Source organism: Mustela lutreola, chromosome 13 (genome assembly GCF_030435805.1).
Source record: "Mustela lutreola isolate mMusLut2 chromosome 13, mMusLut2.pri, whole genome shotgun sequence".
Lineage (NCBI taxonomy): Eukaryota > Metazoa > Chordata > Mammalia > Carnivora > Mustelidae > Mustela > Mustela lutreola.
The window spans coordinates 61,452,510-61,472,816 of record NC_081302.1 but is presented as its reverse complement, the minus strand read 5'-3'; the positions used below and the strand labels follow the sequence as shown (position 1 = coordinate 61,472,816).

Below are 20,307 nucleotides of genomic sequence, written 5' to 3'. Positions count from 1 at the left end.
AGAGGCGAGCAGGAGGCCGGGGGCGGGCGGGCGGCTGGCTCGCTGTGTACTTAGGTCGTGTGCTGGGGCTTTTCTCTCCCAGGAGCCGGCGGAGGGAGGGGGAGGGGCCACCGCTCCGCCTTCTCCTTTTCGCAATGTTGACGCAATCTATAAATAGTGGAACAAAAGGACCAACTTCCTCGGAGCTTTGCTGAAACTGCACAAAAAATCTAGCTGGGGGGTTCCCTGGTCCCTGGCGACGGGGCGGGGAGCGCGGCGCCAGGGGAGGGGGCGGGCGCGGTAGCGCGGGCCCCGCCGAGGGGGGACACCTGGCTGAGGCACAGCTGCCGCCGCACCGCTCAGCGCGAACCCAGGGCTCCGGTCCCTGCGCGGGCTCGAGAGTTCGCCCCGAACCGGGGTCTTCCTTCTCCGCCGTTGACAGGTCAGTTCGTACCGCCCCTTTCTACACTGGGTTTTCTTTTCCCTCCCCCAAGCCTCTACTTTTAGAAGGGAATTGAGGGGAAAAAATAGAACAAGGCGAAGCAGTGACAGCCACCAAATCTGCAAACCCAGCAGTCCACGGCGGGGTGGCCGAGGGGGCTCAAGAAGGCGGTCAGCGCCTGGCCCCTCGTTTTACGGCCGGTACCCGTGTCGCGGCGGGAGACGAAGACAGGCAGGACTATCGTGAACCGCCCAGGCAGCAAGGAGAGCGGAGGCGGGAGCGCTGCGGAGGCGCGGGTCGAAGGCTGGCTCCCGGTTGCCGCTCCCGCCCGGGGGCCGACCCCCCGGCGGAGATATGCCAGGTCCAGGAGGCCGCCGAGCGCGCCTCGCCTCCTCCGAGCTCGGACCTGGCGTCTCCGCCTCGTCCTGCGGCTGCTGTGGGAGGGTTGAGCAAAGGAGCTGTCGCCACACGCCGCTGCGCACCCTGGCTCCGGTGCCCACGCACCCAGAGTGCCAGGAACTGGGGGGGCAAGGTGGGGTCAGGGAGCAAGCTCTCACTCGGGAGCCCGGGACCTGTGCGCTAGCGCCCGCCGCGCCGCCGTGGCGGTTACTCAGGGCGCGGGGGAGGGGGCGGAGCTGGCGCTGTTGACAGCAGTGCTGGAGCAGGGAGGGCGAAAGTTGGGGAGAAGGGGCGGGGGAGAGGTGGGAGTCGGAGCTGGGGGAGGGAGGCGCGCGCGGGATTTGGCGGGGGGGGGGCTGGGTCACGTGATGGACAGACGCCCCCGCTACAGGTTAACTGTAGGGGGTGACGTCACCATCCCCTGACTGCAGGGGGTGGCACTTCCGCTCCCTCCCCCATCTCTTCTCCAGCCTCCAGTTAACTGCGGCTGCAGCCATTTCGAAGCGTGGGAGTGGGCGGAGGGTGGACAGGGGTTTTCCTCACTGCTCTAGCCCCTGGCTGCTTCCCCCGCAATCCAGAGTCCCGGGCCTGGACCGGAGTAGGAGCCGTGGCCACCCCCTCCCTACGCGTCCCATTGTGTGAGCCGCCGGCGCTGGGCGGAGGCTGGTGCCGGCCCCCCGCGGCTCCCAGCTCCGGAGGGGGCGGGGCGGCCCCGGAGCAGTCAAGGTCAAGTCCCGCTGCGTCCCGAGAGCGCCTTCCGAGCGTCCGAGGTCCCCACACTTTCGACTCCGGGTTGGGAATTTGGCAGCCTTGCCCGCGTTCACGGGGCGCCCAGTGGTTGGGGACCCAATCAGTGGCGCGGGCCTACAGTCCTGCGGGTGTGTGGTAGGAGTCGGTCACGGTTCCAGGGGACGCGATTCCAGCAGTCGTTACAAGCTATTTGGGGAAGCTGGGGTTTTGGTGACTCAGCGCGGTAAGCGCTATTTATAAGTTGATGCGTTACTAGCAGGGCAATACACTTCACTCAGATCCGTCCGCCGGAGGAGGGTAAAGAGCTCTGTTAGAAACAATTTTTAAAAACAACTTTTTTTTTTTTTTTAAGAAAAAAAGGTTTGACTGTTAGAGCCTATGCTGTAAGGTCTCACAAGTATGCTAGTCAGAACACGTTTTCTCTCAAAAAGTTGGAACATCTTCCAGGGTAGATGGACAAGTTTAGGAACACGTCGTGATGGTAGGCTCTTTTGGTGCTGCGTGAACCAGGAGCCCTCGTAGCAGGTTACAAAATATCAGAACTGCATTTTTACAGGATTTCTTAAATAATACCTAACACTGCAGTGGCTAGGCATAAAGTAAAGGAAAATTGGATGATGCTGAAAATTCTATACAATATTCTGTAGCAGGAAGTTGTGTGTGGTATTTATCATCAAAACTGCTAACAGAGGGTATGTGCTACGGTGAGTGCTGTGAAGTGTGTAAACCTGGCGATTCACATACCTGTACCCCTGGGGATAAAAATATATGTTTATAAAAAATTAAAAATAAAAAAACAAAACAACAAAAAACTGCTAACAAATATAAATTACACATTTACCATCCAATTTCTTCCTAGAGAGTACTGTAAAAATGTATATTGCAGCCTAGAGTTTTACAGTGTACAAGTGCTGCAGAAACGATTATCAGTCCTTGCTTGTTTTATAGGCTTTATGTTTTTTTTTCCTTTTCTCCCCCCTCCCCCACAACTGCCTCACCCAAGTTCTGAAATCCAGAGGGTAAATGCTAAAAAAGAGCAATTGCTAGGCTACACAGTTTTCTCTAGGTAGCGTGATCTGAGGTGTTTCTTGAAAGAAAGAATGTGGTCTTCTGGATGGTCAGTTAGGCTAGCTAGGAAATGAAGGGGATTCCTAAGCTGAGAAGGCAAAGCAGAATGTATAAAGGCCTGGAACCACAGAGAGAGAAGTACAGCACAAGAAGGGAGTAAAGACCTGTGAGAAAGGAACCGGACAAAAGGCCAGAGGAGTCTGAACTTTATCCTGAGAGGTACACGTTTTTAACCTTTTTGTAGACAGGTACCCTTTTGAGAGCCTATAGGAAGCAATGTGGCCTCTCTCCAGAAAAATGTGCCTACAGATCTATACTACAGTTTTACATACATTTTCAGGGGGGTTGTGAGTAAAGGACTAATGGGCTTCAGGATTAAACCTAAAGGAAAGGGAAAACCAAGAAAGGATTTTTTTTTTTTAAAGATTTTATTTATTTATTTATTTGACAGAGAGAGATCACAAGTAGGCAGAGAGGCAGGCAGAGAGAGAGAGCAGAGAGCCCGATGTGGGACTTGATCCCAGGACCCTGAGATCATGACCTGAGCCAAAGTCAGCGGCTTAACCCACTGAGCCACCCAGGCGCCCCAAGAAAGGATTTTTTAATAAAAATGCATGGTCAGGTGTGAAAAGATTACAGGTCTTTAAAAAGATGACATTGCCTGGGGTCCTGGAGACTCCCAAGATGGAATGTAAAACAACGTGAATTCCAAGTAAGAATGGATTGGGACCACTGCTGTGTACCTAATGACAGTGGGGATAGAGAGAAGAGGGAATCAAGAAAAGTAATTAAAATGAATTGGTGGAATGGTTTTATGAGCAAGGGCAGGAGATCCCCAGGTTTCTGGTCCAGTGCATGGATTGGAATGAGTGGGCCTTAGATCCAGGAGGAAGAACCAACTCTCTTCTGTTCTGTGGGATTTGAGCTATCAGAGAACTGGCCCAGGAGCATTGGAAGTAAAGTCTGGCTCTCTAGGGTCAATAAAATGTAGATGGTAACTGAAGTCATGGGAATGTATAAGATGAACCACAAAGTACAAAATGTGAGGTCTGAGAAGAGAACCCTGGGGAGTGCCCACATTTAGGGGAAGGGGAGCCATAGGAACCTTTCAAGGACACTGATGAGTAACTAAAGCCAGAATGGTGTCCTTATTGTGTAACTTTGGTCAGTAAATCCTGCTTCCTTGATCAGGAATGAAAATATGTTGCAGGTTTGGTCCCTTCATGAAATTGAAAAGTCTGTATTCTTTTAGGGGAGTAGGGGAAGCACCTTTCCAAAGATTTGAATTCAGAAGAGATGAGGGCAGGAGATGATTAAATCTTGCTTTCCCCTCATTTTTGAAACTAGGGATACCTAGGGGAGAAGAGAAGGGGAAATATACTCAAGCTTTCTCTTTTCCCTGCTCAGAGGCGAAGCCTCCGAGGAAAAGAAGTTTAGATAGGTCCCCATTATGGTATTTTTTTGGCTCCTGATGGCACTTCAAAACCATACTTAATCACCAATAGTTAATGTTAGTAGGTGCTAAGGTCCCAGTATGGCTAAGAAAAAGAGGAAAAGTGGAGGGAAAGCATTTTCTTTTGCCTCCTCCATCTCCTTCCTACTTGTTACACCTAACCTGAGCTAGAGCTAGTCCCTGCAAACAGGCACTCAAGTACATAACCAACCACCCCAGAACCTATTCATTACTTTACTTGAATATGCAGTCTGGGTGGGGCTCTGCAGGGATAGCTTGTTTCTAATCCACTTGGCCTCCTCTGGAGCAGCCCATAGGCTGGAAGCTGGTATCATCCAAAGGCTTGTTCACTTAACATATCTAGTGATCAGTACTTACTGATGACTGGGACCTTAGCTGGGACTCTCAGGTCAGAACACCTTCACAAAAACCTCTTCTTAAGGTTTGGGCTTTCTTACAACAGGCTTGCTGGGTTCCAAGTGTCCAGAGACTCAGAGCCAGGTAAAGCAGTATCACCTTCTATGACATAATCCTCCTTAGAAATCATGCAGCATCATATCCATCACATTCTGTTTGTTACAGAGAAAAATTACTAATGCCATACATATTCTAGAGAGGGGAATTACACTCCTCTTTTAATGGAAGGAGTGCCAAAGAATTTGCAATGTGTTTAAAATCACCATACCTATTAACTTCAGATAAATAGATTTATAAACAAAATACTGTATATTAAAAATGTTTAAACATAAGAAACCAAACATCCTCTTTTGATAGCAGAATGAGATACAAAAACCCAAACATTCCATTGTTACAGCAAAGCTAATTCTAAACCAATCCAAGTAGGCAGTTTGTCTCATCTTTCCTCCTTCTCTCTCCTGACCATTCTCCCCACTGCAGGTCAGGTGTCCTATACACAGATACCCCCTCTCTCCCAAACCAAGTAGGATCCCCACAGTGGCTATACCTTAAAGATAATCAGGTCCTAAAAGTTTTTTCTGTTCCTTCCCTGAATAATCCCTGACTTTATACCTCACCAGATCATTGGGAAGGCCATCAATGACATGTCTTTACTTCTCAGAGTTAAAAAGCAAAATGCTATAAGGGGACTATTCCAGTAAACAATTTTATAACAAATTTCATGTTACATAATTAAAATGACACTTCTTTTTTTTTTTTTTTTTAAAGATTTTATTTATTTATTTGACAGAGAGAAATTACAAGTACACTGAGAGGCAGGCAGAGAGAGAGAGAGAAGGAAGCAGGCTCCCCACCGAGCAGAGAGCCCGATGCGGGACTCGATCCCAGGACCCTGAGATCATGACCCGAGCCGAAGGCAGCGGCTTAACCCACTGAGCCACCCAGGCGCCCCTGAAATGACACTTCTTTAAAAGAGCTGTATAAGTCAAGATCTTGACTTAGGCTTGTTTATTCATAAAACTCAATGATTCTAAAAGGAATGGTTGAAATTTTTGGTATTTTATAAGAATTTGTGTGTTGCCTTTTAGATGATATACCACTTGATTATTAAAATACAAAATTTAAAATGACTCTTCTTCCATGTTTACAATGCACATTGCATTATTTTTCTTTAAAACCAGTACACAGGGGTGCCTGGGTGGCTCAGTGGGTTAAACCCTGTGCCTTCAGCTCAGGTCATGATCCCAGGGTCCTGGAATCGAGCCCCACATCGGGATCTCTCCTCCACGGGGATCCTGCTTCCTCCTCTCTCTCTGTCGGCCTCTCTGCCTACTACTTGTGATCTCTGTCAAACAAGTAAATAAATAAATAATCTTAAAAATAAATAATAAAACCAGTACACATAATTATTTGGTTGGTAAAAAGGCTCAAGAGTTCTCTTAGGAACTGAAAATACTACCCTTCTTTGAGTAATCACAAACAATCTTTTCTTATAATCTAATATCTTTAAATTCTCCTAAAACTGGTATTATTATAATTTACACATCTTCGATGTTCTCTTAGAAAGATTTCATTTATGACTTAGAAATAGTGCTTTCTTGGCTTAGAAATAGAATTTTAATAATTTGTACTTTCCTAAAGGCTAATACCTCTACACAATTTGGTCATTTTGCATAACCATTTATAATTATATTGAGTCAAAATCATACTGTGAATCCATAGTATGGAATACAAGTTTAAAAAATAAGCACATCTAAAAGATGAGCAAAAACACATTTATGAACCCTTTGAGTATTTCTTAATGATTTTTGAAGAAGCATATGTGTTTAAAAAAAAAATGAATTACGTATATTTTTGTTTTTAAAGGTTCTTATACAGCAATGATAAAAAAAAAAAAAAAAAAAAAAAAAAAAAAAAAAAAAACTTGACAGAGCATTCACATTAAACAAATAGACTTTGTTATCAGGCCCTAAACTGTTCCTAATTCTGTGACTTCATAGCTACCATGGAGGCAGCCCAAAGGAGCTTAAGTAAACACTTTTAAATTACATAATGAAGTTCTGAGGGAGGAACAGCCCCAACCAAACTGTGCCATATAGTTTCACAGATGCTATTTTTCTACATGCCAGAATGCTTATTACCCTATCTATAGAATGACTTCATAGTAATGATAACATGAAAGAAAATTAAAGTAGGCAAGTCTGTTTCTAGGCACTAGGAATGAAAGCAGAGTTGAGGCAATTATTTCAAAGTAGTTACCTAGTGAATGTTTTTCTTAACCTTATAAAAACTAATAAGCATTTAGGAAACATTTTGGATAGTGCTATAATGAAAATGGCACATTAAGCAATAAATTCAATATGATTTCAGAAAAGAAATTCAATAAATAAAATACAATATTATTAGCTTATTGTAATAATGCTCTATTTACCACATTACGAATGATACACAGTCTTGGGGCATCTGGGTCGCTCAGTGGGTTAAGCCTCTGCCTTAGGCTCAGGTCATGATCTCAGGGTCCTGGGATCGAGCCCCTCATCGGGCTCTCTGCTCAGTGGGGAGCCTGCTTCCCCCTCTCTCTGCCTGCCTCTCTGCCTACTTGTGATCTCTCTCTCTCTGTCAAATAAATAAATAAAAGAAATCTTAAAAAAAAAAAGAATGATACACAATCTTACCTTTTTTTTACTAAGTAAAATAATTTGGATCCTTCCTTATGCTATTTTTCTTCACCTTTGTATGTGTTCAAAATATAATTTATTTTAAAAGAAAGACTGCCAAAGTCAATAAAAAATACATTTCTTAACCAGCTGAGTAAGCATCATAGAGAAGACAAAGAATATTAAGTCCTTGAGGTAGTAAAGTTATTAATATGATTATATGTGCAAAAATGCAATTTTATCAAATTAAATTACACAGGAGTCTCCCCATCAGATTGACAAAGATTGAAAATAAGTAATAAGTGTTAATAGCTAGTGTTGCTAAGAATGTGTTCACATTTATAATCACATTTAATACTGTATTACCTTTCTGGGGTCTTAAAAATGTCCAAATCTTTGATACAGTAGTTCCACTTCCAGGAACCAATCCTAAAGAAATAAATATGAAATCAAGATTTTTTTTTTTAATTTAAAGATTTCATGTATTTATCTGACAGACAGAGATCACAAACAGGCAGAGAGTCAGGCAGAGATGAGAGGGGGAAGCAGGCTCCCAGCTGAGCAGAGAGCCCCATATGGGGCTTGATCCCAGGATCCTGAGACCATGACCTGAGTGGAAGGCAGAGGCTTTAACCCACTGAGCCACCCAGGCGCCCAAAGGCAAGATTTATATATATACTCACTACAGTATCTATACAGAGGAAACAACCTGAATATTCAACAGTAGCGCAGTGGTTAAATGGTACATCAATCAAATGGAATATTATGTGATATCTAAAAGTACTTAATGCCACAGAAAAATATTAATAGTAATTTAATGCACAGTTAAATTTTTTAGGTTATAAAACTATTTCTCATTTATTTGAAAATGCAGCTATTTATATGCATAGACAAAGGATGGGGAAAAACATATCAAAGTGTGTTACGTGTGGTTATGATAATTTTTGCTTTTTCTTTTTTAAAATGAGCCAAATTGGGTGCTTGGGTGACTCAGTCATGGGATCATGCCCCACACTGTACCCTGCATCAGGCTCCCTGCAGAGCAGGGAGCCTGTTTCTCTCTCTCCCTCTGCCTTGCTGCTCCCCCTGCTTGTGCTAGCTATCTAAATAAATAAAACCTTTTTAAAAAATGAGCAAAAATTATCTTAACAATCACAAAAAAAACCCACTAAAACTCAAAGATCTCCTTCTAAATATGTAAGTCAAATGACATATATTTACATTTTTACACTAGGATATTTCATAAAGTAACACATCATTAAAGTTATTCTTCGTAAGTACTTTTTTCATTTTGTATACTTGTAATAATGCCTACCAGTGAATAATCTCTGCTCTCTAAAATTAAATTAGATAAAGTATAGGCAAGTGGAGAATATTCTGTGAATGGCATAACCTGAGAGGTAACCTTTGGTGGTAAAATTGATTTAAGAAAAATTTAGCATAGTCAAAATCTATCTGTAAAGCTATAATGGCTGGATCTATTTTATAACAGTATGTTTAAAATTTTTTATTTTAAATTGTAGTAAAAAACACATAGCGCAAAATTTACCATCTTAGCCATTTTTTTAAAAGTACAGTTCAGTAGTACTAAGTATATTTACATTGTTGTGTATAATAGTGTTTTTATAAAAATAACAAATGTTCGTAATACATGTTCACTTACAAATATTTTAAACAATATAGAAAGTTATAGGAATGTTTTAAAATATCAGATCCTAGATCTTAACGTCAGTTTTAAGTGAACGTCATGGTAGGCATTTCTATGCATTTATACAAATAAGATAATTTTATTTAAGATCAGAATGTGTACATTACACTTAAGTTAAAAAGTATTAAATTTAAAATTATTTTAATTTGGTAGTGGTAAGATAACTGAAGGAATTGCTGAACTTTTAGGGAAATGTTTCTTTACCACAAGAGATCTTATTTTCTAAAATACCTGAAATTTAAATAGGAGTTTGGAGACTTTGTTTTAAATCTATGTTTCAAATTTAGAAATGCTAACAGACTCTGCCGTGAAAAATGTATTTTTACATCATCATTTTTACAAAGTTAAGGTTTTAATGTTTATTTCTGATTTATAATTCTAATTTCTTTGAACACTTGGTCTTGATCTTAATGCAGTGCTCACAACATGGCTTGATTCTCAATATCCTAGTTATTAATTTTGATTGATCAGTTATCTGCTCTTCACTAGTTTCTTGTTTTTTGCTTTTTTCTACATGGATCCATGGATGCTGTGTTTGCTTTTTTCATCAGTTCTCAAATGACACTTACTTAAATGTAATAGTTTGGGGTCATGCTGGCTTTGCCTCAAAACTGTACAGACATTTTTCCTTTGTTTTCTGGCTTTGAATATTGCTTAGAGGAAGTCTAAGGCCAGCATGATTTCCTCCCTCTAGATAAGTTATTTAGTTTTCTGCCTGGAGATCTGAGAAGTTTTTCCTTCATTCTTTATGGTTAGTAGCTTAACCAGGATATGCCTCAGTTACTGAATATTATGTGTTCATTATTTTTCTGCAGGTTCAGTTCTTTCATTATTTTGTGGAAATTCTCTTCCGTTACATCTTTATGTGCTTTTTCTGATTCATTTGTTGTATTATGTGCTCAGGAAGATGAATCAGATTTATTGTGTTATCTTTGTCTCACTTACATGATTTTCTTTGCAATTACTTTGGTCTACTTTTCTCCTACGTTCACTGCAATTTATTAAATTCATTTGTCACCTGGAATTTATTGAGTACTAGCACCAGTGGTAAATAAGATATTCTGCCTTGATGAAGCTTTTAGTTAAGGATAGGGGAGAGAGAAATAAATAAACTTGTAACAATGTCAAGTAGTAATATGAAGAACCCCAAGTAAGAAAGTGGAAGGATAGGGGAAGGAATTGTGCATTTTATATGGAACATGAGAGCAGGCCTCTCTCCGTGTAAAATGACACCTGAGAAGAGATCTGAGTGAAGCCAGGGAAAGACCTGGGCACTCCAGACACAGAAAAGAGTAAATACAAAGGTCTTGTAGTGGGAAAGTGGTGTGTTCAAGACAGAATCATTAGAGCCAAATGAGTAACCAAAAAGTGGTGAGAGATGAGACTAGAGAATGGATAGATCAGATCACAAAAAGGGTTGTGAGGCGAATGAATTTTGTTCTAAGTGTAATGAGAAGGGGGGAGATGATGTATGCTTCAGAGCAGTAATTCAGGTTGCCCCTAAGTATTTCAATAGCAATAACCAGGTATAAAGAATGGTCAGATAGGTGCTGTAGAACTGAAAATGCAAAAAGGGAACACTGAAATAAGATTAACTTCAAGAAGCAGCCACTACACCTAAAACTCGATAAACACAAGGAAGGCCTAGAGTTTTTAGAACCCAGAAGCTAGAAGGGGAGACTCAGCAGAGCTGGAACCCTGGCCTCAGAAGACAGGTTGCTGCCCATTTGCTGCTGGTACCTCTGACAGGGTATGTTGGGTATGCTGGAACTGGTTCTAGGAGAGGGAAATATTTGAAATTTGGAGCTGACTGCCACTGTGAGGGTGAAGGTCCATAACTGGGACAACCCTGACATGTGCAGAAAGATAACAAGGAGAGAGTTCTTTTCCCCTCTCTTCTTGACTTTCAGTCTTTCTCTAATACGCCTTATTAACAGAATGCGGCAAGGATTCAGTTGCCAGAATAGAAATGTAGTTTACAGAGTCCCATCCTGTCAGGACAAAATATTATAAGTGTGGAAGGGTTTATAATTAAGAGATAACAGCTTAGGGCGCCTGGGTGGCTCAGTGGTTAAGCCGCTGCCTTCGGCTCAGGTCATGATCTCAGGGTCCTGAGATCGAGTCCCGCATCGGGCTCTCTGCTCCGCAGGGAGCCTGCTTCCTCCTCTCTCTCTCTGCCTGCCTCTCTGCCTACTTGTGATCTCTCTCTGTCAAATAAATAAATAAAATATTTAAAAAAAAAAATAAAATAAAATAAAATAAAAAAGAGAGATAACAGCTTAGTAACCGGCACAGAAAGGAATTAAGGATGACTTCTAGATTTTTGTCTTGAGCAAAGGGATGAAAATAATGTCATTTATTGACCCAGGGGAAGACCTGGAGAGAAGTAAATTGAGGGTGAGAAGAAAATAAAGAGATTGGTTTTGAATGTGTTAACTTTGAAGTCCTTGCTGGACATCTCCTACGCTGGCAATTGGGCATAAGTTCAGAGTTCGACAGAGATATGAAGAATAGAATACAAATTTTAGAACATCTGCAACATTAAAAAAGGAAAAAAAGAACTTGATGAGATGACCAAAGGGAAAATAAATGTTGATAGAGAAGGAAAAAAGGAGTGAGGAATATGCCTGCCATCCCAAACATTTGAGAAGAGGAAAATGATGTGGCAAGAAGTTCATTGGTGATTTCAATAAGCCTAGTTTAGGTGGGACTGTAGAAACAGTAATCCTAATTGAAATGGACTGAAGGGATGATGTAAAGCGAGGAAGTGGAAACTGCAAGCACAGTCTTTAAAAAGTTTTATATAAAGGGGAGTAGAAAATGGGCTCACTCAGTAAGTAGAGGGGGAAAGGTGGTGATAGTATATTTAGAATGGGAAACATTATAGTATGTTTACTGATTAGAATAATCCAGTAAAGAGAGAGACAATGAGGATGCAGGAAATGGAGGAAATAATCACAGGAACACAATCCTTGAGTTTACAAGATAACAGAATGGGGACACAGCTAGGGAGTATGCCTTATTTAAGAGAAAAAATAGTTGATCCTTCATAAAGGAAAACAGTATTAAGTACAGAAGAAGAGAGGTTGGTAAACAGGGTGTAAGAAAGATGAGTTTTTCTTGTGACTGCTTCTATTTTACAGTAACACAAGAGTTTGGGGGAAAGGGGGAAATATGAGAGATTTAGCAGAAGAGATGAGGTGTAATCACTTAGAATAGAAAAATGAATTGAATAGGGGAATGTGTTGGGATTGTCAGTCTTCCCTTTTTCTGAGAATTTGATTTCCAGGCATATTTCATTTCTTGGTATTCAAATGTATTGGTCTTGAAATAATAGTATTATTTTGGTCTTCACTGGCTTAGGTTACAGACATTTTTTGTTTTTAAAGGAATTTTTTACTGTTGTTTGCTTTTCCTGTATTGTAAGAGATTTGAAGAGGAAGACTTTGTGGTCTGCCTTTACTTCCCATCTTTATCTGGAGGTCTAGAATGTTTTTAAATAGATTGCACTTCATATTTTTTCAGCTCACTCTATATATAGGAATAGAACAATAAGATGTCACAGTAGTATACAGTATTATAAGAGCCACCATTTACCGAATACCTGTGTGCAGTGCATGCTAGGAACTTGACATACATTACCTCTAACACTTACCACAAGCCTACAAGGTAAGTACTATTGCTAGTTATTTCCACAAGAAACCTTTTTGCTAGTGACATCAGATCACAGAATCTTACCTGAAGCTCACAGCTGACCAAAATAAACAAGGTAAGAACAAATTTTTCTCTCTTTTGTGTTTTTAATAAATTAGCACATAAGAGACCCTTCTTTTTGAAGTACAAAATAATAGTTTGCAAAAGTGCACCACACAAACTAAGAGGAATTTTAGGGACAGCTTTTTGACACTGTAATATATCATTAAACCCTTGGTGGAAGAGGTACTACCTAACAGACAGATTCAAGGAACTTGATAAATTAATTGAGGTGCCCTTACTCTAACCATCTTCATCATCCATGAACATATTGAGAAGCTACTATGTTAAAATCATTACTAAACTATATTAAACCCTTATACTTTTATAATTTATAGGAGATATATCAGTATTTGTTTTGGATACTCCATAACCAGTAGCTCTCTTATTTACAGGCAACTGACTATTGAGGTTGACATATTTCCACATAGTTTTTTAAGCTTAAGAGATTTAAACTACTTGAGTACACTGCCTTTTTTCATAACAATATACCAGAAATGTTTCCTCAAGTTATTTAAAAGTCCTCAAAAAAATTTTCAATGGCTGTATAACATTATATATTTGAGTAGTATTTCTAGCTCATTTAAGCTGTTTTCCTTTGTTTCTTATAAGTAATGCTGTTATGAACTTTTATGCTTAAGTCTGTTTTAGCATTTCACGTTATTTCCTAAGTTAGGACAAATTCCTAGAAATGAGCTTAAAAGGCCAATATTTTCTAGGATTCTTCATCTGGTAAAAATTTTGCTATAAAAAAACTTTTAATTTTCTACAACTTTTATACTGAAAATAAGTCTAAAGAGAAAAATGTACCTTTTAAAACTGAGACTAATATTTAAGTTTGGGTTCAGTGTTTTGGTTTTGATTTTAGTATCTTACCTTTAAGGAAAAACCCACTCTTCAAAATATTTACTTGTTTTTGTCAAGTTCAAAACTTACACTTACTTTGAGGATATAAGTTTAAATATATACTTATTTCAGCCTAAGGTATCATTATCTCTCTTTTCCTATTTTCAGACATGCTCACCTAACAGTGTTGTCTCCCAACTCATCATCAGTTTAATCTCACATGTACACCACTAATTCATGGTACAGATGTACACATTCATCTGTGGATGGAAATCTAAATAAAATTGCAGGCCAAGGTTATTTCCAAACCGCAGATTTAGCACAAGAGTTTTAAGAATGCCTAAACTAATACTATAAAACAGTTCTGTTTTAACAGTTAACTTTAAACAGTTAACAGGTTAAACAGTTCTAGGCTGAAATACAAAGCATATGAACAGAGCAGGTTCATCTAATTCTAAAATTAACTTAGACTGGTGATGGAACTGCAAAGCTTGAGAAACTATCCAGAAGAAATCTAGTCTAAGTTAATACAGGATTACTGCTTCTTAGTAGCTATGATTCATTCACTCACCAAATACTTAGTGATTTGTGTGTCAATCACTTGCTGGGCACTGGAATCAACAGAAAAAAGATATAGGCCTGTCCTTTTGGAAGATATATTCTAGTGGAAGAGGCAGACAAAAGCAGATGAAAAAATGAATAGTCCTAAATTGTAATCTAAGCACTTCCACTACCAGTATTACATGAGACAAAGAAATGATTTGGGTTCTACACAAGTTGTATTAAGCGTAGGCCTTCAGCTCAGGTCATGATCCCAGGGTCCTGGGATCAAGCCCTGAACCTGGCTCTCTGCTCAGCAGGAAGCCTGCTTCTCCCTCTCCCACTCCCCCTGCTTGTGTGCCCTCTCTTGCTGTGTCTCGCTCTCTGTCAAATAAATTAATAAAAATCTTTAAAAAAAAAAAAAAAGTTAAAGATTTAGAATCCTAAATTTCTAATTTCCTAATTAGAATCCTAATTTCCTATATTAGGATATACAGATATCTCTCTACATAGATACCTCTATAATTTTTTATGAAAGGTCATTATCATCCCCTTCTGCTCTGTACTCCCCCTCCAAAAGAAAGGATAACCGGGCACCTGGGTGGCTCAGTGGGTAAGCTTCTACCTTCAGCTCAGGTCATGATCTCAGGGTCCTGGGATCGAGCCCCACATCGGGCTCTCTGCTGAGCAGGGAGCCTGCTTCCTCCTCTCTCTGCCTGCCTCTCTGCCTACTTGTGATCTCTGTCTGTTAAATAAATAAATAAAATCTTTAAAAAATAATAAAAAAGAAAGGATAGACTGGGATATCTAGACTTTGGCCTTCCCTTCATTACTCTTTCTACTGTGTCTGACCCAATCTCTGATGTAGCATGTAGTAGTAGAAAGTGAAACATTCCAAATATGGGGAGTTAAGAAAACCTCAGTTACAGCAACTGGCAGTGCTAAAGGGATTGAAACCTTAGGTGAGACATTTCATTCTCCAGAGTATCAGTTTCCTTTGCAAGATGATGGATTTTGTCTAAATGAACTCTAAAAATCACTTTAGGTTTTGAAATTCACTGTCTATGCATCTTTCTGTTAAACATCTCTTTCATTATGCTCCTATTTATATGGAGGATGAAAAGGAATAAGATTGAATCCTGTTTAATAGGGATAAAGGATTTATAGTTTTTAATGACCATTTTTTCATGTTATTGAATATTTTTACAAGATGCTTCTCACATCCATATATTGGAATGTATGGATATACCAAAATGTACTTATCCATGCCCTTATTCTAAAGATCTTTTTTTTCCCCCAATTTCTGCAGTATTGTAAAGGATATCTTAGAATCCATACTTATCGGGGCACCTGGGTGGCTCAGTGGGTTAAGCCTCTACCTTCGGCTCAGGTCATGATCCCAGGGGCCTGGGATCGAGTCCCGCATAGGGCTCTCTGCTCAGCAGGGAGCCTGCTTCTCCTCATCTCTCTGTCTGTCTCTCTGCCTATTTGTGATCTCTCTCTCTGTCAAATAAATAAATAAAATCTTTAAAAAAAAAAAAAAGAATCCATACTTATCTACTCAAAATACTACTATAGGCTTTCTCTTTTGTTTTATTCCTTTTGTTTGGGGAAAAAAAAAAATCACTGTGATTCCCTCTTAGCTACTCCAGCCTCTACATGCTTTTTATTAATATAAGAACTCTACTTTGGACAATGTTACAAGAGCCTGTTCTTTCTCCTTTCTAAAACAGCATCCAGAGTAAGGTCCGTATTTCCGCAGCTTCCTGCAGTAAAAAAATGTGAAGAAAAGCCAAGTCCATGCCTGCATCAAGTCTGGATAATGTATAGTTTAGCTTTAACCAAAGTTGAAATCCATGATATTAAAACCCCAACTGCAGACAAATTAATTAGCAAAGATTCACTTCTGTTAGCCATACCAAAAATGTGATTTAGTGTGTTAATTATGACAAAGGTAATTATGACTTCGATGATTTTGCCAGAATCCTGAACTTGCTATATTGGCTATTGCTACATTGAAACACTGGAGCATAAATATACGATTAGGAGAAATAAAATTTAAGGCTTTAACTACTAAATTCAGTGAATAACTATATACTCTACTATTTAATTTTTTCCTTTTTTTCAGTATGATATGATATATTATTTCAATAGATAGCACATTCTGCATTAGCATTGGTACTTTTCCACCCATGAGCACAGAAATCGGAGAGGTGTGACACCCACTTTAAAATTAGATACCTTTTCAACTTAGTAGTTTTTTTATTTAGGAAAAGAATGGAACCTCTCTGTGCCTCTTTCATTATAAATTGGTGCAAGTTAGATACCTTTTTAAAAAACTTCCAGGAGGGGCACCTGGGTGGTTCAGTGGGTTAAGCCTCTGCCTTCAGCTCAGGTCATAATCTCAGGGTCCTGGGATTGAGCCCTGCATCAGGCTCTCTGCTCAGTGGGGAGCCTGCTTCCCCCCCACCCCTGCCTGCCTCTCTGCCTACTTGTGATTTCTCTGTGTCAAATAAATAAGTAAAATCTTAAAAAATTTTAAAAACTTCCAAGATACTAATAAGACCTCTATAGGATCAATTTGGAATCCAAAGGAACACTCACATTAACAATTATTTCTACCAATAGCTCCATAGCTATTGACTGTCAGTTATGTCAACTGATATTATATCAAAGACATTATAGCAGAATTTTAGTGATGGGATCTTTGAGTTCATATAATCCAGCTCTCATCTTACAGATGAGGAAAGCAAAACCCAGAAAATTTTTATTACAGCAGTAAGCTTGGAGTGGGTGAAGGCAGATGAGGGATCCTAACACTCTTTCAGCCTAACACATACCAGAGGGTATTAGGTTATACAAGTATAGTAGGTAGCTAACAGTTGAACAAATCTAAAAAAAAATTCTGATTTGTATCCTAAATATGCATTTTCCCCTTAAGATTTTTGTTGGATGATGCATTCTACCTCAGTTTGTTAGCACAGATACAGTATTATACAAACTGATGCTTGTGTACAATAAAAAGTAGGAGGGTAGCTGGAGTTAGTTTGGCAGAACTACATTGTTGCATAAGCCCTGGGATAAAGATTTATGTATATCCATATGTATACATACCTGTAGCTTCTTAATCCTACTTCAGGAAATGCCATTTATATACATTACAATGTAAATAATGCCCAATGGTGTTGTGCATCATAGGGACACTGCAAATACTAGTTTTGTATATTAAATTAATTAGGGTAAGCTAATTGCCATACAGATCAATCCCAGAATGTATAATTGCTCAAATTATATTTGCTATAATCAAGTTTCTTGCTAAAATAAACAAGAAGTTCAGTACTTAGTTTCCAAGGTATTCTATTACCTAGGCTTTCAGTACCAGACTTCTAAGGTCTCCTGTGGGGTCTTGTCTATTCCAGTCCATTAGAAGAGGAGTTTTTTAGGAGACTCAAAAGCAGTGCATATAACTGCCATTCTTATTCCACTGGCTCTAACTTGGTCACATGCTCACAACTGTCTGCAAAGGAGGTTGGGAATAAGTTTATCTATGTGGCCAAAAAGAAAGGAGAACATGGATTTGGATGTCTGACTAGGAGTTATTGCTCGCTTTCTCTCTACACACACACACACCCACACAAAATCTGAAGTGGACACCAAAAAATAAACTACATTATTATGCTTCAGATAGAACAAATAAATAAAGAGGCTTTTATTTAAGAATTGCATTCACCTCCACCTTTTCCCTCCTTCAGGTGGGACTGTTAATTAATGCGTAACAATAACCAACTGGTAATTGACATCTGAAAAGGAGGGAAAAAAAGCAAATTTTTTCAAGTATTACCCTTACATACATTATATGTGTATGCGTGTGTGTGTGTGTGTGTGTGTTTCAAGGACACAGGACTACCAAGTTCCCCTTCCTAACTACACTATTAGTAAATGATGTTTGAAAAATATTCAACAAAGATAGCAATTCCACCAAAAAAAGCAGTAGTAAGTTTAGTGTCCCCCCGCCCCGCCCCTTGGATAAGTTGTCATTGTAATCCTCAAACTGTTCTCAGTCACTCAATTTTTAATAGAAGCACTGCATGGCTGCACTTCTGAAATCATAAACAGGAAGTATGATATATAAATGTCAGTAAAACTAAAACTCAATTCTGTGGCTTGATATTTTATGTTAATGTGGATTTGTATGTACTTAAAATGATTACATGAAGGCAAATAGGAATATTACTTGATAAGTTTTCTTTGGCAACCTAACACTTTGGGGTTTGGAGGAAATATAGAGAGTAACCCATGTGTTGTAGACTTTCACAAAGAAAGAAATGGGAGTGACTCAGAAACTATTAGTTTGGCATCCTCAGAAACTGCTTTGTTATATAGGTTGCCCAACTTTATAGCCAGAAGACAGTGTAGATGGAGAAAGAAGCAGAGAGTGCATGACTCTTAATCTATTCAAAAATGCATTATAGAAAATAGTCTTAGACTTTGTGTATTTTTATTCTGACATCTCAGTAGTTCCTTGAATGCCTTCTACTACATTAACTCTTTCATGAGACAACTAAGGAATAGATTAAGTACTGCAAAACTCAGGATATCTCTGTTTCCTCTCTGAAGAAATTAGGGGTCTTTTTAGGATTGGTGATATTTTCTACATAATACTATTTCAGTTCCTTTGCTGCATGGACATCTCTGTGGAAATGACAAGAAGAGATGCAGTGCTCGCTTCAGCAGCATAGGTACTAAAGGTGTAACAATACAGAGAACATTAGCATGGCCCCTGTGCAAGGATGACAGGCAAATTCATGAAGCATTCCGTAACAACAACAAAAAAAAAGCAGAAGAGATTCAAACTGACCAGTCCAGAATTTTATATTACATTAAATATTTCTAGAGAAATGTACCAGCATATAGATACTTCTATAACTTTAAAATGTTTTTTCTTTAGGAAATGGTTCCTTAATTTCTCCTTAAATTGAGCACTGAAGGAATTTTACTGAAAGTCACATAATAGAGGAGTGAAATACCAAAAAATATAACCTATCCAGTATCCAAACTCCCTTTCAAAGCAGATCACAGTGATCCAAGAATGTCTTAAAAGGAGGTAGCCTGGGGCACCTGGGTGGCTCAGTGGGTTAAAGCCTCTGCCTTTGGCTCAGGTCATGATCTCAGGGTCCTGGGATCGAGCCCCACATTGGGCTCTCTGCTCAGCAGGGAGCCTGCTTCCCTTCCTCTCTGCCTGCCTTTCTGCCTACTTGTGATCTCTGTCAAATGAATAAGTAAAAATCTTAAAAAAAAAAAAAAAAAAAAGGAGGTAGCCTGCCCATCTATTGAGTATCTAGCTTTCTACAGCACCTGAGGCACTGTTGAGCAGCATATATAATATACAAAATTTGAGGTGTTTTTTTTTTTTTAAGATTGATTTATTTTAGAGAGGCTGCATTTGAGTGCAAGCAGTAGGGTGGGGGAGGCAAAGGGAGAGGGAGAGAATCTCAAGCAGACTCTCTGCTGAGCACAGAGCATGATGTTGAGATCAATCTCAGGACCCTGAAATCATGACCTGAGCCAAAATCAAGAGTTGAATGTCAACTGACTGAACCACTCATGTGCCCCAAGAATTTGAGGTATTTTTTGAAAATACAGCATATGTAAAAAGGATTTGGGAGTGTTTAAAAAGTAACATAATAAGAGTATCTTAATCAAATACAAACTATTAAGTAATTGTTAAGGAGAAGTAAAAAATGAAGTGATTTAAAACTAGATTGATAGTGGATAGAAGTTTACTGGAACAGGCATATTTTCTGACGATTTTTTAAAGTAGTGATAGATTTTGCCAGAGAGAAAAGAACCATTCATTCGTCAAAAATTTATTGAGTGTTCACTATGTGCCATGTGCTAGATGCTATTCAAGGCCCTAGAGATAAGGCAATACACAAAAACTATTGCAGAGCAGGAATGGATATTTCATTGCCCAGGAGGCTTTGATAATTTGATAGGAACAGAAAACACAAATATGACAGTAGAGAGAAATGAAAGAGAAAGGAAAAGAACTGGTAATGCGTTTGTAGTAGAAGACCTTCTAAATAGGAGTAAGATGTTTGGTCTGAATTGAACTCCTTTGGTCACTGCAGTCAGAATAGACTGCCTTTTTTTCCACCGACTGTCAGTCAGCTCACCTAGCCTTTTAGAAAACTTTGTAATAACAAGGATAACACAAAATATATACTGCACATATAAAGATTCCCAACTGAAGTATGTGGAAGGCAAAAAGGGAAAGAATGGGAGGCAAAAGTTG

At 39.5% G+C, this 20,307-nt stretch overlaps 1 long non-coding RNA gene and 1 other non-coding gene across 5 annotated transcripts in view; one reads left to right on the top strand and one right to left on the bottom strand.

The window, feature by feature from the left end:
• Positions 1 to 5,475: 5,475 nt before the first annotated feature.
• LOC131813741 (uncharacterized) overlaps positions 5,476 to 20,307 on the bottom strand; it is a 41,281-nt gene continuing 26,449 nt past the window's right edge. For all 4 annotated transcript variants that reach the window (XR_009346930.1, XR_009346928.1, XR_009346927.1 and 1 more), the window contains 2 exons: positions 7,532 to 7,594; positions 5,476 to 5,853 (listed from right to left, as the gene is read on the bottom strand). This is a non-coding gene — a long non-coding RNA (uncharacterized LOC131813741). The remainder of the gene's footprint in view (positions 5,854 to 7,531; positions 7,595 to 20,307) is intronic.
• Positions 18,731 to 18,837, top strand: LOC131814190 (U6 spliceosomal RNA). Its single transcript, XR_009347191.1, has one exon. It is a non-coding gene; the product is annotated as a U6 spliceosomal RNA (small nuclear RNA).